This window comes from Carlito syrichta, unplaced genomic scaffold, assembly GCF_000164805.1.
Source record: "Carlito syrichta isolate Samal-C Ts95f unplaced genomic scaffold, Tarsius_syrichta-2.0.1 Scaffold307249, whole genome shotgun sequence".
Taxonomy (NCBI): Eukaryota; Metazoa; Chordata; class Mammalia; order Primates; family Tarsiidae; genus Carlito; species Carlito syrichta.
Window position 1 is genome coordinate 395,597 of NW_007251345.1, and position 17,243 is coordinate 412,839.

General features: G+C 38.6%; 1 pseudogene; it reads right to left on the reverse strand.

Annotated features, from left to right (window-relative positions):
• Nucleotides 1-9,744: 9,744 nt before the first annotated feature.
• On the reverse strand, nt 9,745-10,363 carry LOC103266623 (annotated as a pseudogene).
• Between the last annotated feature and the right edge of the window lie 6,880 nt (nt 10,364-17,243).

Sequence of the window (17,243 nt, forward strand, 5' to 3'; positions counted from 1 at the left end):
CGCCCAGACTGGAGTGCAGTGGCTGCTCCCGGCCACCGCAGCCTCGACCTGCTGGGCTCCGGCCATCCTTCCGCCTTAGCCTTGCGAGTAGCCGGAATTACAGGTGCGCGCTACCACGCCCGGCTGATTTTTTTATTTTATTGTAGAGATGAGGTCTCGTTGCCCAAGCCAGTCTCGAACCCGCAGGCTCAGGCAATCCGCTCATCTCAGCCTCCCAAAGGCGCGGGATTACAGGCTGAGCCACCGAGCCCAGCTGATCATGCAACAAATTTACAAAAATACTTGGAAGGTAAAATTCCTAGTGAACTTTGAGAAAATGCTTGTTAACAATAACAAAAACTTGCTTATGGAATCCCAGAATAAATATTTGGAAGCTTCAAGGTGAACAATTTTTCCCAGAATAAGAAAAAAAAAAATGTTGGTCAATGAAAAGAATAAATACAATTTAGATTCTGCAGAGCCTTGGTGAAATTGGACATAATGTTCTATGGATAAGGGAATAAAAATGCTGGTTTCTGGTACTTTTAGAAAAATATGCAGTTGTTTAATGACTACTGAGAGTGTTGATGAGTGGCTTGTTGATATTTATATTGTTGGGGTAGAGGATGTATGGGGAACCGGCCACCAGGAGTGATAAGATGTGCCTTTATTTGGTAGAGATGTGGGATTTGCATTTGTCTAATGCACTTAAGATCTGTGCATTTCTTTGTATGTAAATTAGGCTACAATAAAAAGAAGAATAAATATATTTACAATTTTTTAAAAGTTTACTCCTCCACCCCTGGAGAACTATAATATTGTCCAGAACACCTAAACTAACTCACAGTTTTTCATACGCAATGTTTGGCATTCAATAAAAAATAAACAAGCATAGAATAAAACAATAATTGACCAAAATCAAGAGGAAAAAACAGAAAATGTACAATAAGATGGATTGGTAAAATTGAAATAACATTTTAAAAAATGAATAAAATTGGTAAATCTCTGGCTAAACAGAGAGAACAAAGAACAAATATTAAGAATGAACGAACATAAATAAACATCAAAACTCTAAAGACACCTAAAAGGTAATGAGAGAACTTTATAAAAACAGCTATGCCAATAAATATGAAAATTAAATAAAAAGGACAAATGAGGAAAAAACTTACCAAGACTGACACAAAAGAAAGAGAAAATGTAAATAATATTTATTACAAAAATCAACTTTCAAATTCCTTTCCACAAAGAAAACTCCATGCCTAGATGACTTCACTGGTGAATGTTTCCAAACATTTAAGGAAGAACTATAACAACAATTGTACAAACATTTTATTTTTTTGAGTTGGAGTCTCATTCTGTCCCCCAGACTGGAGTGCAGGGGCCGCTCCCGGCCACCGCAGCCTCGACCCGCTGGGCTCCGGCGATCCTTCAGCCTCAGCCTTCCGAGTAGCTGGAACTACAGGCATGCGCTACCACGCCCGGCTGATTTTTTGACTTATTGTAGAGATGAGGGCTCGCTGCCCAGGCGGGTCTCGAACCCGCGGGCTCAGGCCATCCACTCACCTCAGCCTCCCAAAGGCGCGGGATTACAGGCGGAGCCACCGAGCCCGGCTTGTACAAAAGTTTTTGCAGAGAATTAAAAACGAGGGAACGTAGAGACATTTTCTGCTCATTTTTTGAGACCAGGAAACCCTGATGCCCAATGAGAGCATTACAAGAAGGGAAAATAGAGTCTAGTCTCTCTCACAAACATCGGTGCAACCCTAAACAAAAGATTAGCAAATCAAATCCAGTTATTTATAAGAAGCATAGTGCCTCATGGCCAAGCTAGATTTATATCAGAAATATGTCTGATTTAACATTTGGAAACCAGTCAGTATAAATACTGCATTAACATAATGAAAGAGAGAAATCACATGACCATCTCAGTCAATGCAGAAATAACATTTAATATAATTAAACGCTGTACATAATAAAAACTCTTAGCAGGCTAAGAACAGAATGGAACTCTTAGCAGGCAAATCTTATATAGAGTATTTTTAAAACTCTAAAGCAAACGTAATAGAGTTTAAATTTTGAAAGCTCCTCCTACAATTGAGAACGAGACAACGTTGTTAACAATCGCCATGTCAGTTCCACACTTTACTGGAATCTCTAGAAGTAAAACAAGGAAGAACACAGTTAAGGGTGTGATGATTCAAAAAGAAGATATAAAACTCTCTTTTTTTGGTAGAAAAACCAATATATGACAAGCTAACGGAATTAATACATGAATTTGGTAAGGTCAACTGAATACAAAGGCAGTATAAAAACTCAATTGTACTTCTATATCAGAAATTAACAATCAGAAAAGAAAGTTTAAAAAGTGATCTATTATAACATCAAAAACCATCAAACCAAATATGTAGATGATGCGCAAGACGTTTACATAACAACTACTAAACATTCTTGGGCGACCTTAAAGAACACCTAAATAGATGGAAAGGGTATACCTTGCTTATGCATATCTTTTTTCCAAAAACATGATAAATTTAATGTATTTCTAACCGAAATCCTGGCAGATTTATTTTTGAAAGTTGTTGCTGGGCTCGGTGGCTCAGCCTGTAATCCCGCGCTTTGGGAGGGCGAGGTGAGTGGATTGCCTGAGCCCGCGGGTTCGAGACCGGCCTGGGCAACTTGGCGAGACCTCATCTCTACAATAAATCAAAAAATGAGCCGGGCGTGGTAGGGCGCGCCTGTAATTCCGGCTACTCGGAAGGCGGAGGCGGAAGAATCGCCGGAGCCCAGCAGGTCGAGGCTGCGGGGGCCGGGAGCGGCCACTTGCACTCCAGTCTGGGCGACCGAGTGAGCCTCCAACTCAAAAAAAAAAAAAAAAAGTTGTCAAGATGATTCTAAAATGTATATGAAATTGAAAAGGACAGCCGGGCTCGGTGGCTCAGCCTGTAATCCCACGCCTTTGGGAGGCTGAGGTGAGTGGATGGCCTGAGCCCGCGGGTTCGAGACCCGCCTGGGCAGGCGAGACCTCATCTCTACAATAAATCAAAAAATCAGCCGGGCGTGGTAGCACATGCCTGTAATTCCGGCTACTCGGAAGGCTGAGGCGGAAGGATTGCCTGAGCCCGCGGTTCGAGACCCGCCTGGGCAGCGAGATCTCAGCTCTACAATAAAATAAAAAAAATTAGCCAGGTGTGGTAGCGCATGCCTGTAATTCTGGCTACTTGGAAGGAGGCTGAGGCGGAAGGATCACCGGAGCCCAGCAGGTCGAGGCTGCGGTGGCCGGAAGCGGCCACTGCACTCCAGTCTGGGCGACCGAGTGAGCCTCCAACTCAAAAAAAAAAAAAAAAAAAGAAAGAAATTGAAAAGGACATAGAATAGTCAAAATAATATTGAAGGAGTAAAAAGTTGGAAAACATATTGTCAGACATCAAGACTTACTCTAAAGCTACGTAATTTAGTATTAACATAAGAATATAGATAGAGAAGTGAAACAGTATAGAGGCCAGAAACATCTACATATATTAATGATTTTCTAAGCATATTACGTACTGATTTTTAGTAATTAAATAAGTCAACGAGCTACTGACATATATATTAGCCTATGTGAATCTCAGAAACACAATGCTGAATGAAAGAATCAAGACATAGAGGTTAGGTATGTATTGTGTAATTCCACTTCAAAATTTCAAAACACTTCAAAAACAGTTAAAATATGTGTTAGAAGTCAGCATGGTGATTACCTTTGGAGAAGGAATAGTGACTGAGAGTAGCCATTCCAGAATGCTAAAAGTATTTAGAATTTTTTGTCTAGGGGCTGGTTTCATAAATTTACTTTGCCAAAAATTCAGCAATTATATAACCATAAGAGTCCTATGATTTGTGTACTCTGATGTATGTTGTGCTTCAACTAAAAATCCTTTTAAAACAACAAAATCATTTCAGTAGATTAAAACTGCCTAAATGAAAAATTTGGGGGGACATGAATTTCTAGGAATCGGTTGACAGAAACAACCAAAGCAATTGCATAAGTACAGGATAGGAGAAATCAGATTGTAGTGAATAGATGTTAATCAAAAGAATCTAAGCTGGCCATGGTGGCTCACACTTGTAATCCCAGCACTTTGGGAGGCAGAGGTGAGAGAATTGCCTGAGCCCAGGGGTTCAAGACCAACCTGGGCTACTTGGTGAAACCTCATCTCTACAATAAATTTAAAAATTAGCTGGGCATGGTGGCACCTGCCTGTAGTTCCAGCTGCTTGGAAGGATGAGGTGGAAGGATCGCCTGAGCCCAGCAGGTCAAGGCTGCAGTGGCCATGAGCATGCCACTGCACTTCAGCCTGGGCAACAGAGTGAGACTCCAACTCAAAAAAACCAATAAATAAATAAATAAATAAATAAATAAATAAATAAAAATCTGGATATCTCATTGACTATAAGTTTAATATGAGTACGTTTTAAAATTCTACTGCTGAAAATAGATTGATCCAATTGTAGGCTTCATCAATTGGCCTTAGAAAGTGGTCCACTCTGCTCTGCACTGATGAGATTACATTTGGTCACGGTGTATGATTTTGAATATCACATTTAAATGAAGCATAGACAAACTAGAGTGTCCAGAGAATGGGCCAGAGTGGTGGAAGTCTGGAAAATCATGTTAATTGAGAATGATTGAAAGAGGAAAGTGGGGTATTTCAAGCTTTAACGGGATGGAGTAAGACTATATTATTTTCTTCTTCACTCAGAAATTACAAAAAAGCTACAAGAAGAATGGAAAACAAAACACAAGATCTTTCTTTGATAAATGCTAAGAGATAAGATAACAACACTTAAAGATAAAACAGTCTTTACAGTCAGGTCAAAATGATTAAATTAATTATAGATTGTTTAAAAATCTTGAGTCTTCAGATTTCTCTAGAGCAGTACTCAATATTTGCAGGCACTGGAGCCATGCCTACTGAGTCCTTAAGAAATGCAAACAAATTTTATACCCAACTGTCAGTCATGTATAAAGACTTTACATATATTGAACATGGAAGAACTCGGGGAATATTTCTTCTATGTACCTCTGTGAAAGGGATACTAGAAGATGAAATAACTAGGAGATTAATGAGAAAATAAACAAAAATGGCAGTGAGAATTAAATTTAGTTACCTATAGGAGCAAGACTAACATAGGGATTATAATTAGAAAAAAGAATGTTGGGATTATAAACCTTGATAATAGAAAATACATAACTAACAAAGGAAAAAGGGAAATATTTTGAATTAGTACAACTACGCTGATTTCTTCACCTTTTAGGGACAAAAGCACAAACTTTCTAAATTATCCCAAGAAACACAGAAACAGAGCAAAGGAAACATCAATCACATAGTAAAACATGAAACCAAAGGGAAAGTAAAAGAAATAAAACAGCATCAAATAATTAGATAGAGCCAAGAGTAAATACATCTGCATACAAGTAAATGCAAACAAGCTATGCTCACCTATTAAAAGACAGACTCAAAATGGATAACAAAGTCAACCTAACTCTGAGCAATACTCTGAAGACATAATTAAAACAAACAAATGATTCAGAAGGATTGAAAATAAAAGGATGACAAATGTACACCAGATGAATACAAGCAAAAAGAAAGAATAGGATGTGATCTTAAGGTCAGATAAGGTTGAATTTTGAACAAAAAGCATTGAAAGAAACAAAGATGAACATTTAAAATAATAAAGGATGCATATCACGATAAAATTATGAATAACTGCGCACAGATGACACAGCTTTCATAGAGAAAGAGCTACAGCAAAGACAAGAAAAAATAAACACATTAGCATAGTTCTTTAATTAATTTCTTTTAATTTATTAAAGATCAAGAGGACCATGAGTAAGAATGAAAAATACCTAAATATTATAATTGATAAGGTAGAAATATGTGTGTGTATCTATGAACACAAAAACTCACTCTTTTTTTTTGAGCTGGAGTCTCACTATCGCCCAGGCTGAAGTGCAGTGAAACGCTAATGGCCACTGCAGCCTCGACCTGCTGGGCTCAGGTGATCCTTCCACCTCAGCTTCCAAGTGGCTGGAACTACAAATGTACGCTACCATGCCCAGCTGATTTTTTGATTTATTATAAAGATGAGGTGTTACCAATTTGTCCAGGCTGGTCTCGAACCTGTGAGTTCAGGCAATGCTCTCACCTTGGCGTCCAAAATGCCTTGGCCTCATTCTTTTTTAAGTGAAAATGAAACATTCACAAAAATTTATCAAAGGCCTCAAAGAAGTCCTCAATAAATTTTGCATAGTAGAGAATAGAGACATTCTTTGATCATAGTGCACTAAAATGAATGTAGAAACCAAATCAAGAAACAAAAATTCTACTGCTTTGACATAAAAACTTTGACTGACATTGCAGAATATCTAAAAAATAATAATAGGAAAACTTTCAGCATGGGTGCTCAGAAGAAAATGTATAGCCTTATTTGTTAGTATGTGAAAAACCCAACTTAAGAAAATGAAGTAAAAGAACACTGAAAATAAACCTAAAATAAGCAAAGGAAAATAATTTGTAAAGATAAAAGCTGAACTTAATCAATTAAGAAACAGAAAAATATTCTAAAACATTTACTGAAGAGCTGGTTCATTGAAGGAAAAAAACCCAATAGAACTGATAAACTGTTAGCTAACAAAGTGTTAATATTTTAGTTCTTATAATTTTTAAAATTTGTCATAGGATTATATAAACAGACTTTAAAAGTCGTATTTTGAGGTTATTTAATGTTTATTTTTTTATCTCTAGCAAAATTAGTTAGAGTTGTGTGGCTAGATGGCATCTTATTTTAATGGTTTCTAGAAAAGTAGACACAAATTCAAATCCAATTCTAGTGGTCAAAACCACACATTCAAAAATTAAACTTTTTTTTTTTTGAGTTGGAGTCTTACTCCGTTGCCCCGACTGGAGTGCAGTGGCTCACTCATGGCCATCCCAGTGTTGACCTGCTGGGCTCCGGTAATTCTTCCGCCTCAGCCTTCCGAGTAACCGGAATTACAGGCATGCGCTACCATGCCCGGCTGATTTTTGATTTATTGTAGAGATGCAGTCTCGTCAGCTGGCCTGGGCGGGTCTCGAACCCACGGGCTCAGGTAATCCATTCACCTCGGCCTCCCAAAGTGCTGGGATTACAGGCTGAGCCACCGAGCCCAGCCCCCACAATTAAACTTTTAAGATTTAATTGTACTAGGTTCAAAAGGAAAAATGGAATTGAGGTACATGATATGTGAGAAGTTTTACTCCACCCTGCACTCATCCACTCCATGCCTCTACCCCAGGTAACCATTTTTATTAGTTTCTTGTGTATCACTTCAGTATTTGTGCAAATATAAGCAAATTAGTATATTTTTCTATATATTTTTTTCTTTTCTTAAACAAATTTTTAAAATTTTGAAATGGTTTAAAACTTATAGAAAACTTACAAGAATGGTTGCAAAGAATTCCCATATACCTTTTCCCACATTAGATGACTACTTTAGCATTCTCTTTCCCTCTTTTATGAGATAACTATATATATATAATATATATATTATATGTTTCAGAGTGTATTTTTTAAAAAAAATCTGTTTATTTACATATCCACAGTACAATGATCAAAATCAGGAAATTTAACATTGATACAATATAATACTAATATCTAAACTAGTCTTAATTTAGATTTTACTAAATGTCTCCAAAATATTCTCTCTGGCAATTTAATTTTTTTAGAGGACTCAATTCTGGATCATGCATTGCATTTTTAAAAAATATCTTTTTAATCTTCTTTAATATGGACGGTTTCTTTAGACTTTTTTTTCTTTTTGGTCTCATGACAGTGACATTTTTGAAGAGTTCAAGGCATTTGTTTTTCAGAATATCCCCTAACTCGTTAGGTTTGTCTGACAGTTCATCATGATTAGATTCAGGTTAAGTTCAGTTTATGTCTTCTCAGTGTATCACATCAGAAGATATATGATGTCAGATTGTTCCTTATTAGTGTTGGTAACTTTGATCACTTGGTTAAGGTGCTGTCAATTTTCTCAACAATAAAGTTACTATTTTTCCTTTTGTAACTAATAATTTAGGGGGAGATACTTGGAGACTATGTAAATATCCCATTTCCCATTCAACTTCAGTGTAGCATCCATTGATGCCCAAATCACTTATTATTCTGATGGTTGCTCTTCTCTTTCTTCCTTTGTTCATTTTTCTACTGGGTTATTGGCCTTTTACTTCTTAATTCCTATGAGTTCTTTATGTCTTAGGAAGATTAACCATTTGTCTATGACAGACTCTCTCCAAATGTGGTCTGTGGACCTCTAGAGGTCTCTAACATCCTTTAAAAGGGTCCACAAGATTAAAACTACTTTAATAATAGAACTAAGACATTATTTGCCTTTTCAGGATTAATATTGGCACCGATGGGATAAAATGCTGGCACCTTCATGAATCAAGGAGATGGCATCAAACGAATATTGGACTCTTCACCACCAAGCACTTGCGATTTAAAAAAAAGCAATTTCCTTTAAAAATGGCCTTAATAAAGCAATTAAATTATTAATTTTATCCCATTTTGACCCTGTGTGCTGAAATATGAAGAACACATAAAGCATTTTGACTATAGAATGATAGTCTTCTCGAGGAAAAACACTTTTTGAGTTGTGACCTGAACTAGCGATTTCTTCATGTAGCATCATTTTTATTTGACAGAACTACAGACAATTTGTGGTTATTCAGACTTGGATATTTGGCAGACATTTTCTCAAAAATGAATGAAGTGACCCTACTACTTCAAGGGAAATGGTGAGTAGTATTTGTTGTGAATGGTAAAACCCAAGCTTTCAAAAGAAAACTATAATATTTAAAGCTTATATCCACCACCAGCATCTTGATAGCTTTTCAATATTGAAGACCGTTTTGAATGAGATCAGTGGTAATATTAACAAATCTGATTTTTAAAAATATTGTACAATGAGATATGTCAACCTTTGAAAGACCAGCATAACTCAATGAGCCTATATTATTGAGTGGAGACAATTGTATGGTATTATAATAATATAAGTGGATAAAAGATCCATTCAAATTGCAAGATAGACCGGTGGATTTTAATTTAATAAAGTATGAAAAGTTCATTGATATAGTTTCAATTCAATTTCACTTGTCATATTTTTGTTGTAGTATGAAAGAATAATATCTACAATTATCTGACAAGGCTATTAAAGTTCTCCTCCTTTTTCCAGCTGCATATCTTTGGGAAGCTGGATTTTCCCACATATTCTTCAACCAAAGCAACAGATTGAATGTGGAAACAGATATGAGAATTCTGCTTTCTTCTATTAATCTAGATATTAAAGAAGTTTGCAAAAGTATAAAACAATAGTAATATATTTTTAAAAGCTATTGTTCATAAAATATTTATTAATATGATATTTATTTTAAATTAGTTAATGTATATTTTAAACTTACTCACTTTTAATTTCTTTTTTTTAAACTTGGATTTTAATTATGTATATAAATAGCAACATGAGAATGAGAAGTTCTAAGGCTTGTACATTATCTCTAGGTGAAAGAATTTCAGATTAGTTTGTTTGTAGGATGGCATTGCCCAAGAGAACAGAGGCTGAGTATAGTTTTTCCTGAAGAAGAAAGCCAGTTTAATACATTCAATGCTGACTTCTCTGCCATTTTTCTGTAGAAATATGGATTTACTGTATGGAGTTTCCAAATGTTTACCTATAACTGATTAAAATGGGCAGAGCATAGAGTCTTTTACTTATTTCCAGGTGAATTCTTCACATTTCCTGGCTTTTGAAAGCTTTCCTTCCACAAATCTTCCATCACTATGTATCCTCGTAAACCCCAATCATGTAATCTCTCCCCACTGACCTGGGCAAATGCGATGGCTTGTTGTGGATAATAGAGAGAAGCAGCGAATCCCATGAAACCAGGCGGATACACCAGCTTCTTTATTTTTGAAGCTTTAGTCAAAAGGAGTCCAACAAGGCCCGCAAAACCAATAACACCGAGTCTTGGAAAAAATCCAGGAGGTGCATTTTGGAGATATTCCTAGCTGTCTAATCCCCATTGAACCAAACCTTGCATCTTGGGCTTAGTTTGGGAGTGTGTTTCCTGACACCAAGTTGCATATGGCTCGCAGTCATGTCGGAGCTGTGAGATGCTTTCTTCAAGTTGGGACCTTGGCTCCTCCACATATTTAGATTGACCCCGGGGAACCGAGTAGAGTGAAAGCTCATCAGTCGTCACGAGATTTTTGGGAGGTGAGTCCTTTTTTATGGTGCTGCGTAGACTCTGAAGGTAAGCAAGCTCCGGCTGGCTGGCCCCAGGAAACTCTGAGTTAGCTTGAACATGTCGCTGGCAGCGGTGGCTCCGGCAGGGTCCAGTTTTAATTTCTAATATGGTAAATAGTGATAGATAAAATCCACGTAAACAAATTTTTTTGAAAACTTCAATAATTTTTGAGAGTGTAGTATGCCTAAGACCAGAAGGTTTGAGAACTGTTAGTCCATAATGTAAGTCATAGATATTTTTTCCAGTTTGCCATTTGTCTTCTAATTTTTCTCTCTGCCATACAGACATTTCAATTTTTATATAGTTGAATTTATTATTCTTTTTTTTTTTGAGTGGGAGCCTCACTCGGTCGTCCAGACTGGAGTGCAGTGGCCGCTCCCGGCCACCGCAGCCTCGACCTGCTGGGCTCCGGCGATCCTTCCGCCTCAGCCTTCCGAGTAGCCGGAATTACAGGCATGCGCTACCATGCCTGGCTGATTTTTTGATTTATTGTAGAGATGAGGTCTCTCTGCCCAAGCGGGTCTCGAACCCGCGGGCACAGGCAATCCACTCACCTCAGCCTCCCAAAGGCGCGGGATGACAGGCTGAGCCACCGAGCCCGGCGAATTTATTATTCTCTTATTTAAACAAAAAAACAAAAACAACTCTGGATCTTGGCGGGATGTGGTGGCTCAGTTTGGGAGACTGAGGTAGGGGTATCACTTGAGGCCAGAAGCGCAAAACCAGCCTGGGCAAGGTAGTAAGACCTTGTCTCTACAAAGAAACAAACAAACAAAAAACAAAACAAAACAAAACACGAGCCAGGCATGGTGGTGCATGCCTGTAGTTCCATTTCCTCGGGAGCCTGAGTCTAAGGTGTTGAGGCTGTGATGAGCTATGATGACACCCCTGCCCTCCAGCCTGGGTGACAGAGCGGGACCTTGTCTCCCAAAATAATAACTCGACTAATAATAACTGGATTCTAATTCATACTTAGCTCCTTCCTCACTCCAAGGTAATAAAGGAATTCACCTGTGTTTTCTTATTGTTTTATTTTTCTCCTTATGTTTCTGAATATATATAAGTAATATTTGTCTTACCCAGTTATCCAAACATAAAAGTCATCTTTACCCTACTGACTTGAAATGACACCTTTATCATCTATTGAATTTCCTTATGTATTTGAGTTCATCTTTGAACTATTATTGGTCCCTCAATTTGTGTGCTCATACGATACTGCTCATTGAGATGTCACAGTATATTTTATTAGCTTGTAGAATTTGTCTTTCCCTCTTCCCCAGTACTCATCCTTTTAATAACTTTCTTGATTTGCTTATTTATTTTTCATGTGATCTTTAGATAACCTATAGATCAGCATCTTCCATGGATTTTGTTCTTTTCCAGGGGCATTGGTGCCTTAGCCTGGCTTTCCAACCTGACAATAAGGGTTGTTATTTACATCCAGGGCTGCAAGAACCTATGGTTACATAGGACATGCCCTATTAGCTCTTGCCAATGTGCTGTAAGAAGCAGGATAACAAGTGTGCTGCTCTTGTTGAATTTGTTTATGTTCAGGCAGCAGAGGCTAACATTAGTGGAATACACTAGTTATTATTATTTGAACTCAGCACGATTGAATATAAAAATTTCACAAGCCTGAATTCACAGCAAGGAATGACTTCTTGACATGGTTCTGCATTTTCTTACTTGCCTGGTGATAAGAGCACCCCATGGCTGCTCTTGGGCCTGGGTGATACTTTGTTTCTGGGATGCTCTATGCGTAAACATTATATGTATATGTATAATATATAGTTGCAGTCTATATATGTAATATGCATATTTTCATGTGTGTATAATATATCATATACATTGCATTTTATATAAAAATATGTATGCTTATATATATATATAAATAGACACGCGTAGTTTCATTTTTTGAGAATTTAGAGTAGTTAAGCTTTACTTTCAGCTAACTTGTTCCCCTGACCCTGGATGTAATTAGAAATTAAATGTAGTTTAGTGACTTATTGACAATAGTATAGAAGGAAAAGGCAGACAAATTCAAGAAGTGCTTTGTTTTCAGGTAGACTGTAGTCCTCATTACAGCTTGCTTTATTTATTGATTTATTTAAGACAGAGTTTTGCTCTTTGCCCAGGCTGTAGTGCAGTGGCCCCATCACAGCTTACTGCAACCTCCAAGTCCTGGGCTCAAGTGAAACTTCCACCTGAGTAGCTGGGACTATAGGTGTGTATCGCCACAGCTGGCTAATTTTTTTATTTTTATTTTTTGTAGAGACAGAGTCTCTCTATGTTGTCCAGGCCGGTCATAAACACCTGGCTTCAAATGATCCTCCCACCTTGGCCTTTCAAAGTGTTGGAATTGCAGACCTGAACCACTGTGTCTGACCCTAACTTTATTTTTATTATTTACTATTATTATCATTAATACTTATATCAGCCTTCTACTTGATTCTTCTTTGTGGTAGAATAAGCTAGGACTGACCTTATAAAGCATTAGAAACTGCATATTACCCCCATCTTTATTGTTTTTTAAAATTATAATCTTTTTGCTTCTGGGAAAACACTATCTTAAAACTGAGGCTGATTTGTTTGGTAGCTGGTGAAAGGGGACACACTGGTAAAAGTAAGAACATTTAAATCTCATGTGAAGTATAAGGAATCTAACGTTTTTTGTTCAGGGTTGTATTCATCTATTCTTTCAAAACAGATCATCAGGAAGGAAAATTTCCCCATATGAAAGGAATATTTGTATCTGAGGCTTATCTCAAAAACTTCCCTATATTCAAAAACTCAATTTCCAAAACGTCTGATAGGCAGTGGGATCTGTTAAAACTCTTGTCTCAGCCGGGCTCGGTGGCTCAGCCTGTCATCCCAGCGCTTTGGGAGGCTGCGGTGAGTGGAATGCCTGAGCTCGCGGGTTCAAGACCCGCCTGGGCAACTTGGCAAGACCTCATCTCTACAATAAATCAAAAACTAGCCGGGCGTGGTAGCGCGCGCCTGTAGTTTCAGCTACTTGGAAGGCTGAGGCGGAAGGATCACCAGAGCCCAGCAGGTTGAGGCTGCGGTGGCCAGGAGCGGCCACTGCACTCCAGTCTGGGCGACAGAGTGAGACTCCAACTCAAACAAACAAACAAACAAACAAAACAAAACAAAACAAACTCTTGTCTCAGCATCGTTGAATGAATTTAGGGCATCAGAGTATGTGTAACATTTATTGGCACATTCCATATTGACATGAGATTTTCAACAACTTTGTCCAACGTTGTTTTGGGTTGGGGCAGCCAACACAGAACTGTCAACTCAGTTTAAAATGACTACATTTTGCATGACATTCATAAGGGAAAGAGAGGAACATCTTTCCTTTAGTGACTATAGAAGTTGCTTGTCCAGAGAATACCCTGTTTACTTTCAATTCACCTAATGCAGTGATAAATCTGCACAGGGTTTTTAGTTGTCACACCAATCATCAATAAAAGGCACATGGTCTTTTTCTCCAAGTTGCTGAGTCAGCTTGAAACTTTAATAGTACTATTTTTATTAACTCAACTCTTAAAGTTTTTTCTTAGAGAATGGTTATATTTTATTGAGAATAATTGTGCTGCCAGGTAATGGAGAATAAACATTAAACACTGATACTATCATCCTCTTGACTTGTCTAATTTTCCTGGTTCATAATGCATTGTGGCTAGACTGATGAAATCAAACCATGATGGTAAATTACCTGTCAGATTGATTTGTCTGCTCTGTTCATTATCTTTGGTGAAAGTATGCTGAGATGATTGTGTGTGTGTGTGTCTATGTATGTGTGAATTTTTATTTCCTTGAACTTAAAATAGGGATTGGAAATGCCTCTTTGCAGAAGGTAAACTTACGTGTATATTTGAAATAAAATCGCTACCCACTCATAACCTAGTTAGAGCCTCAAAAAATAATCACCAAGCTCTTTCTGTTTTGACTTTCTTGTTTACAATAATTAATTTTGGGGTCCTAGAAAACAATAATGAAAATCTTTCTAATTGTACTCTTTACTATCCAAGGAAATTTTGAGGGCATACCTGCATACACCACTTGGCTAGACACTGATCACACAGGGTTTTCCTACTCGTGGGTGATTGAAATTGAAAACCACTGTGGTAAACACATGAAGGCCTTCCAAAGTACAAAATGGAAACTGGAAATCTATCTCATAGTAGACTGAAATCATTCTCTTGAAAACTCGAAGTGTAGTGGAAGTGCAATTCTATTCAAAAACAGGAAAAAATATTCATCTGGAGGCAGTGGCAAAAAATTGAAAGCTGGTTTTTGCCTCAAGGTTAAAAGTTTATTTAAAAAAAAATTTTGTCAATGGAAAAAGAACTTCCTTTAGTCTCAGCTTTCTTTCCACGACCTTTAGACACCCAAGGGCTTCCTCCACTGGGTGCCGGCGAGTGGAGGGGATGAGTAAGGCCACCATAAACTGAAGCAGATCTTGAGGCAGATAGGTGAGAGGCACCGTCACCAAAGTCAGGGGAGAATCTCTGTGAGGTGGAAGGTTGGATGCTTTGCAGAACTGGTTTTCCTCAGCAGATCTGGGTTCTTGCCAAGCTGCATTTATACTAGGGAATGCTATGCTCTAGAGAATTTGGGAAGGACATGGGCAGAAGAGGACCTCTGCTGTGTCCTCTTGGACTCCTAGCCAAGCAGACTGTCAATTCCAAGGTGGATGATGATGCCTCAGAAAAACCCTAGGTGCAGTGGTGCTCCAGGGGCAACTGCAGGGCTCAGTGATGGAGGGTGTGCAGGCCCTCGGATTAGAGAGACCTACGTTCAGGTACATTCAGATCCCATCCCTTCTTTTTTTTTTTAAGGCAGTATCCGTCCCGCTTTATCACCCAGGCTAGAGTGCCATGGTGCAATCATAGATCACTGCAGCCTTGAAGAGGTTCAAGGGATCCTTCCACCTAAGCCTCTAGAGTAGCTGGGATTACAGGTGCACCCCACCATGCCTCTAAATTTCTCAACTGGAGTCAAAATAAATTTATGGAGTTTTTAGGACTTTGGTTTCTTCATATGTAGATGCAGACAAAAATATCTTCTTCACAGTTTCAAAAATAAGGATTAAATGAGGTAACATATATTTGAAGTACTTTGCCTAGTGCCTGGTTTATAGTAAGTACCCAATAAGGGTTAGCTGTTTCGCAAAATTTTATATCACTCCAGTTTAACTTCTATAATAATAAAATGTCCTACATTTTTTATATTTTGGGTTTCATTTCATCCTTATAAGAAACCTGCAGAGTAGTTAGGGTAGGTCTTATTGTTCCATTATACAAGAGGGATAACTAAATTTCAGAAAGCTCAGTTCTTGGCAAATGCAAAGTTGGGACAAACTCCAAGTTTTCAGAGCACCTGCAATTCATCCATTCAAAAATAATTTTGAGTACTTCCTATGTGCTCTACACTGGTATTTATGATGACTATTACTGGATATATTTCCTGCTCTTAGGGAGTTTATAGTCTAGTGAGAGACAGAGATACTAATCAAATAATCCTACTCATAAACATATAATTCAAAACTGATTAGGCATTCTGAAAGCAAGGAAAATAGGCTTATAAGCATCTCTGTACAAAGGGACTTGGGGTCAGAGCAATTTTCCTTGAGAAACGCCATTGGAATGGAGGTCACAAGGGTGAGAAGGAGTTGGCCAGTCACAGAGAAAATGTAGAGCCTATGAGGAAGGTCCAGGGATGGAGACATGTCTGCTTCCAGGAAGTGGGAGGAAGTCAGCGGGAGGCAGAGTGCTGAGTGGGCTGGGGGTGATTGGTAGTGGTGCTGATGATGGTGATAGTGGAGGTGGTGATGATGGTGTTGGTGGTGATGGCACAGGTGATGATGGTGATGTTAGTGTTGGTGGTAATGATGAAGGTGGTGATGACGGTGATGGTGGAGCTAGTGATGGTGGTGGCAGCTGAGGTTTTGATAATGGTGTTGGTGGTGATGGTGGAAGTGGTTTGATGGTGGTCGGGGGCGGGGAGGTGGCAATGATGGTAATGATGAAGCTGGTGATAATGGTGATGGTGGAGGTGATGAAGGTAAGAATGTTGGTGGTTGCTAGTATTTAGTGACTGTGTGCTTGCCAAGCGGGCTGGACCCATCTGAGGCCGCTTAAAACAAACTCTTAGCTTGAGCGTCCCAATGAATCTAGGTTGCCAATCTACTGTAGGGCAGATGGCCAGGCCAAGGTGTTCCCTTTCCTTTTTCCCCCTACCTGGTTAGCTGCCAAGGGAATTTTCCCTGCCACCCCTTGAGTGTGCATACTTGGGAGGTGGGGTGATGGGTTACTTATGATTCATCCTAACTCTGAGAGTTTAGGCCTCAAGGTGAGAGGGTCTCCTGATGGGTTCTCTATCTTGTCTGGGCCCAGGCCTTGATTTCTGTTTCCTGACCCAGGAGCCTGGTAAACCTACAAGCCAAGCTTGTGTGCTCAGGGTAAGAGCAGCTTGATGCTTTGTTCTGCTGCCTCTCTGTGGTCCTACTTCTTGGATTCTAGCCTGGTAGTTGCTATCTAGTCAGCTCACAGATGCTTTTAAAGAGTTTGCTTCTATTTTATTCAGTGTTTTATTTTCAGTGGACAGCTTGGTCTGAAAATCTGGCATGCCACTGTAGAACTCAAGAGGTCACCAAAATGTGTTGCCCATCTCTCTCAGCCTGTGGAATCCTCATTAACCTGGCAGTGAGGAAATGGACACAACTGATATGTATTTTCCCCCCGAAGAGTTAAATAACTGAATAATTTTTTATTGTGATAAAATATACGTAGCAGAATTGACCACTTTAACCATTTTTAAGTGTACTGTTCAGTGGTATTAAGTACATTCACCACCATCCATTTCCAGAACCTTTTCATCATCTTAAACAGAAACTCTATATCCATTAGACAATAACTACCCATCTCCCTC